This window comes from Anopheles merus, unplaced genomic scaffold (assembly GCF_017562075.2).
Source record: "Anopheles merus strain MAF unplaced genomic scaffold, AmerM5.1 LNR4000056, whole genome shotgun sequence".
Taxonomy (NCBI): Eukaryota; Metazoa; Arthropoda; class Insecta; order Diptera; family Culicidae; genus Anopheles; species Anopheles merus.
The window spans coordinates 99,553-106,469 of record NW_024427636.1 but is presented as its reverse complement, the minus strand read 5'-3'; the positions used below and the strand labels follow the sequence as shown (position 1 = coordinate 106,469).

General features: G+C 38.3%; 1 long non-coding RNA gene across 1 annotated transcript; it reads right to left on the bottom strand.

Moving 5' to 3' along the window:
• Window positions 1-204: 204 nt before the first annotated feature.
• Window positions 205-1,401, bottom strand: LOC121601296. The gene is made up of 3 exons (XR_006006049.1): window positions 1,252-1,401; window positions 502-727; window positions 205-343 (listed from the first exon to the last, which is right to left on the bottom strand). It is a non-coding gene; the product is annotated as an uncharacterized LOC121601296 (long non-coding RNA).
• Between the last annotated feature and the right edge of the window lie 5,516 nt (window positions 1,402-6,917).

Genomic DNA, 6,917 nt, shown 5'->3' with positions numbered 1-6,917 from the left:
TTCAATGGATGCAATCGTCGTGTAAATCAACGCCTTTTTTTAATGGACTAAAAATGCTTGAGGTACAATTGTATCTTCAACTACGTAAAATTTTATGTAACATTAATTTTAATCTAGAAATTGGAAACAAGTGGAGAAATATGAAAGTATATCATTTAATATTACAACATTACAAAACATAGCGTGTTAAATACTAACCTAAATCAGCTAGCAACTGACGCAATACTTTATAATAAAATAATCCTTTTAAACATGTTGAAATCTGTTCCGTCACTCACTACGCTTTGAACTATGAGGTTGTCGTATGTATTGCAACAGAAATTACACACTGTCGCATTTCGCACTAAACATAAAAAAACATTTCATGAAATTGTATGACTCTTGATGAATTGTGTGATAAATAGCACTATAGAGCAAAAGGAACCTTATTAAAAATGTTGAATCTATATTGTACCCAAGGAAAAAATCTAACCCTAAAGGTAGCAATAATAATCTACTAACCTATCATTTACCTCAAAATACATTGTATCGAACTATCACATATGTTAACACTTAAAAAAAATCGCACAGAAACCAGTGTTGAGTAATACTAGATTTCTTTCCGACAGATTTTCTCACATTTGCCAGCTCTCATATCAGATCTTTTTTTATGCTGTAACACTATTACTTTATCCTCAGGACATCGTCAAATTCAGCAAAATGTGATTACTTTACAACATATTTCAAACTTCACTTGTTATAAACACAAAGAATACCACATAAAATAAATAATTAATTAAACGTGTATTATTTTAATCGTGTCGGGTTTTTTAGCTTATTCACTCTTTTGACCAGAAAGCCCGTTCACAAGCATCAAATATAGCAATCGTTAAAAAATTACAATTAAAATTCTAATACTAATGGTTTAGGTTTTTTTCACTTGGCACATTACAAAAAAACTTTTAGATTTGTAATTATGTTTGTATTATCAAATAATTCTTATACAACTTTCTTTGATTTGGTTGGGTTTTATTTTTCTGTAATAAAAATAAACTTCACATCTCACCGCAAAGGATGTTCAAGAGGAATTATTTTATAACATTCAACACAATGCCACGACTCATCGTTCATGAACTAGCAGACTTTTCACACACTATACACGACCACTTGAATAATGCATAACATCAAGTTGATTTTTTTGTAACACCGATGTTGTAGCTATTTTTGTTGATGTTACTTATTAGGAAACGTTGCCAATAACATATGCTTTACCACAATTTAATGTTTAATACACCACATATTCCCTTTTTTATACTACACATATTTTATCCTCAATGTATGCTGAATCTACACTAAATATTGAACAAAATGAACTCTTGTTATAACGCTTATAACGCTCTCAGGAAGTTAACACACACCTACAACAGCTGCAAGTATGGAAGAAACTGACGTATTATGTCCAAGAAACAAACAAACGTAAAACTAACCAATAACCGGTGTGAATCGGTGAAACATTTTAAGTTTCGGCTGAAATGAACTATGTCCGAAGCTGATTATTTGGCAACAACTCAATGTTTGACTGAGCATCTACGATTTTTTTAGCTCATGCATAGGATTCATTTTAGATACAGAAAATAACGCGCATGCTCGTATGTACAAGGAATGAATTTTCGTAATTCAGTTTTTCGATATTGAACTTGTTCATTAAAAGGAAGCCGCCCTGTTTCGAAATATTAGCACTATAGAGATAAAGTTTCTTAAGGTTTCATAAATACAAAATAATTTTATTTTGGGGTTTTCTACGCTGTTTTATGAAGATAGTGGTCATAACATTCCACATTGTGTGCATCAAAATTTTACCTAGCGGGAAGATTAACTTGATGTAAAAATTGAATCGTCATATGCTTGTCAAGCATATATTTGGAAGCATATATTTACTGCAACCAATTCATGACCTAGGCAAAACATCAGCTATGACTGTAAAGGACTCTTTTCAGGGAGTTGTTTTTACTTGAACTACATTCTAAGGGTTATTAAGGCTAGTTTTAATTAGTCCGATTAATTGTTAATAAGGCTTATTAAGGCGAATGTTTCCCATTCTTGCAATAGTATCCATCTACATGCGCGTGGATACAACCCGTTACACTGCTTATCTGCTTGACTGCTCTGCCTATTCCAAGAAAAAATTTGTTCCGCGGCACGATGTACGAATTTGTACGATTTAAAAGAGGGATATGAATACAACTAAACCAAAACGACTCTTGTATCTTAGAATAGATATTCGTTATTAATACAATTTGATGACCCACATCATTTCAACGACAGAGCTACTATAAGTTTATTGATCTTTAGTTGCAATTGGTGTCGTTACAGTATGACTTGAGACTGTATAAGATTTTCGATAAGCTTAGGTTAAGGTTAGGTTAGGGGATAATAGTAATTCTTGAGTTATTCAATGCAGTACATTCGTAATGGATTAACAATACAACATTCGGATGAAATGGAAACGCCATCAAGCCCCCTTAAAATGACCAAAAAGACATTACTGCATAACAAATTGCTGACTGTTTGGCTAATGGTGCCATCTCACAGAGCAGTCAATAAATATTCCCTTAACATTACACAATAGTAATCGTGGATCAAATGGTTTAACATGCTCGTCTTATATCTGTATAAAAGGAATACAATGCTCAGCTCTTAATAAATAAAAGGAATATCACGCAATAAGCTTATATCTTGAATGGCTGAGATAGATAGCTTTTGCAAACAATAAATAAAACATGTTAAATAAATTCGTAACAAATAGAGCAATAAGAAAAACTAGACATATAAAACATTCAAATCTTTTGAAGGTCGTACAAGTTGACGACTGCACCACCAGACCAGCCCATTGAAGGTCATAATCTTTTCTCTTAGTAACGCCGTTTCTTCCAGCTGTATCTTTGCGATTGTAATTGTATGTGTATTTCTCGTTCCATGGATAACAGTGATCCTTGTGGATGTTCTTAAGTCTAATCTTAGTTTAAATTAATTAGATAGATCTACTTAATAACTCGTTTAAAAGGCGGTGTTTCAATGATTGCAAACTTGATTTAATGCACATGGAGTTGAGGAGCTTTTGACAGTTAGATGAAAAACCGTATCTTAGCACGCGTGATTCTATTGCAGAAGATTTAGTTGTTGAAGATTCTATTGCACCAGAAACAAGTGTCAAAAAAAGATTCGCCAATATTTTTGCGTTCACACATCACGAATCTACGCTGGATACAATTATCGTAATTTTACAAAATTGGGTCGGTCTGGTGGTACAGTCGTCAACTCGATCGACTTAACAACATGCTCGTCATGGGTTCAAGTCCCGAATAGACCGAGCCCCCATACATAGGACTGACTATCCTGCTATGGTAACAATAAGTCACTGAAAGCCAAGCTCACTTCACTAGTGGGAACAGGCAGGCCTTGACCGATAGCGGTTGTTGTGCCAAAGAAGAAGAAGAATTTTACAAAATAACACGGGTTCTTGTTGTAAGAAATGTAAAAAAATAAACCGTTACAACACTTAGGACTTGAAAGCGATCCAAAACATATGGTAAAACACGAAAAAATACGATATTTTTCTCGATATGTCAAAAGATTGCAAGCAAATTTTTTTGCTGTCCATCCAGCGATAGATAGCTTGGATTGCTCGAAAAACATTCGCCACAGGCTGCTAGACTCCCACTACCTCAGTGAAAATGTGTGTTTAACAGATATTTTCTAGCAAAATATGCCGTGTGTGAACGCGGCTATTGAGAAGGTCCGGCAATTAATTTTGAATTTCTTGCGAAATGTTAGCTACTATGCGACATTTCTTGTTGAGGTTTCGTTCTTAATTCAGCTTGAGAAAAAAAGTCCATCTTGTTACCTTGTTTTATAAAGTTCGGCGATGGTTCGAAAAGAGCTCCCAAAGACAAGTGTCTTACAAGCGCCGGAGGTTAGCCGAAGGTATGAATGCTAAACATAAACATACATTTGGATCAAGTTGTTTATTTAGTTTCTGATCTGTTTCCACTGTAATATAATTTCGCTCAACAAAGTGTAATTTTCCAAAATAGTGTTCAATTTTCCCAAAATCATATGTAAAATTCTATGTAAACAACTAAACGGTGAAGGATGATCGTATTACCACTTTGTTGTCGAATTTGTGAAGAGAATTTCTCAAGAACATCTTGGTTGACCTAATGGCGACAAACGCATCGGTGGCTAGCTGGGTCATCGTAACTAGAACAGCTAGACTACGACAGGTGGCAGTAATAGTGAAATGTAAACAGTTCTCGGAAGGATCGTGGCGATTTAACGTCCGTGAAGCTGGATAATCCGTGGTGATCGTGGTGCCGTAGTCCGAAAGCCGTTGACCGAGAATAGTAATTTTTTAACGCTTGTGAATTACAAAATAAACAGTGTTCAAAAAAACTAGTTACGCGAGTTTTTTGCGAATCATTTTGATAGAGTCGACTGCTACTTGAAGTAACATTTAATAAAATTCAATTTCTGGCTAACTGGATTATTCACTTATTTCGTTACCGAATAAACCAGCATGTTAAGTGACGAAATGGTGGGTGAGATGAAAAGTACCAGCGCGTGCGGTACATGCGGAAAAAGGCGATGGCAGACGTAGTAAAGTGTGGTGACTGCGGCCAAGCGTTTCACTTTGATTGTGTCGAGGAAGACGAAACGGTTCTAGACCGGGAGTGGTACTGTGAACCTTGCTGCAACAAGGATTTTCCACCGGTTGAGGAACCGCGAGATGTTGAACTAGAGCAACGCGAGGTAGATCCTCCGCTCGCCAACCCTTCGACCAGCCGTATTCGGCAACCTACTGTGGAAAGACGGGAGGTTTATCCTCCGTTAGTAGAACAACAACGTACCACAGAGAAAAAAGAGCGTGCAGCTTGCCTTCAATTTACAGGGTTTCTCAAGCCAACTCAACATCGTAACACTATTTCTAGAACACGTTAAACGATTGTCAACATCGTACATACAATTCGAATCCGTTAACTCTTTTCGATTTGGTAACACTAGGTTTTGAATGCGTAAAATCCCAACTCGAATCTGGAAAATGTATGCTGGATGACATGTCACTGACTGTATATTTATTCTGCATGTTTTGAAACTGTGTTTCGATCGATCTGAACAGGAGTAGTGATGGGCTTGCAAATTTTGCCACAGTCGGAAAGATCAGATTGCGGTGTAATTGGAGGAAGGGTCTATATCCGGACTCTTTCGGACTCATCCACTCCAAATGCTTTTGGGATGAGCTCGATCGAATCTCTATGAGGTCGGGCGAATCCGAAAAATTCCAGTAATAAAACAATAAATCAACTACTTTTACAGCCTGTTTCCGAGTTACGCGGATTCGGAGAAACGTAGTTTTCAAAATTTGGCAGATAAAATGTCAAACCTGTACAATTTGTTTTAAGAAATGTCCAATGCACTTTTCCCAGAAAACTTAATCCACTAAAAAGCCAGAAATAAAAGAGTTTTCTGAACGAAACGTTAATAATAAATGATAACGTGAATAAATTTAATCGAAACTAATGAGTAATCTAAGGTTTTTTTACCTGAAAATCGTAAAACTCTACTGACGCGGATATTCGAATTATGAGAATCCTCGGAAACACAAACACTGCATATGGGTCTCTCCACGATTCTAGTCAGTTTTTTGTATGGAGTTTGACAGTTGGAGGTTGAAATCATGTTAACACTCCATACAAAACCACACAAAAAACTAGCTTGCAATTTTCAGTCTAGATTATTATAGCCTCAAAGCTAGAATTAGATTCGAGTACCTGCTCGAAAACATGGTCCCGCTGTGCAAAGCGACGGAAGGCGTTATGGCGTTCTGAGAATTTTATCATGCCTTCCTTTTCTCTCCAACGGCAAATTTGTCGAGCAGCTCGTCGAGCAACCCGTCCCTGGCTCCGCCTCATACCCCTCGCCTGAGCACGCTGCCGAAGGTTTGGATGTGTTGGTGCGTCAGACGGCCAATCGCTGTCAGCCGTCGTCCGTGCTTTTTCCCTCCATAGCGCCATCTCTTTCTCGCGTGTGGTCAATGCTTGCGAGTTGTTGTGGCGCCTAAAAATGCCGTTAACAAACATTGCGGCGATGAAGTTGCATTTTCACAAATCAAACAAAAAAAGCGCAATGAGTTCAATTGCTGCAATATAAAAATGACTAAGGAATCGCTAGCACGATAGAGGGTTTGCTGTGCAACGCGCAGAACCCTAATTCGCATTAACACATTCAGCCCGGCGCTGAATTTCATGAGCTTACCGTTCCCCCGGCATCTAGAACGCAAGCTGATTGTGAAACCGGTATACTGGAAAGTTCACTGGCAGTCCCTGGGGCCTGCCATCGAACTTAACGTGTTAAGCATTAAGCATAACTTTGCTACACTAAGCTTTTTTGCTTTCGTATGGTGTAGATTACACAGATATGCTGAACCGTCTGCGCAAGGGTGTGAGTGTGCGTGTGTGTGCAAAACTGTCGCCGAATGTATGCTTTTCCGGAATGTTATGATCCATCGGAAAGGAAGGTGTTCATGAAAGGCGGAAAGACAAATTGAGACCCCTGTAAATGATAGCTGATGACCGGGAGGAGGGGGTACTGGCATACAGCTGTTAAGAGATTGAACATTATACTTAAATTGCTGGCGTGGTGGGGGGGGGGGGGATTGGCGATGGAACCCCTACGATCATCGGTCACAGGCCCTAAAATTGTAGTCGCCATGGGGGGGGGGGGTGCAAATGGTTCTCCTGCCACGGAGCCCCAATGACCATCTTTCCGGGGGCCCTTGTCGCTAACACTCTGTCCACTTGTAGACATACGGCATACTACAGACTAGAGATCTTCGGTGACCGCCTAGTCCGCCTACCGTTAGATCCGCCGCTGGTTCATGA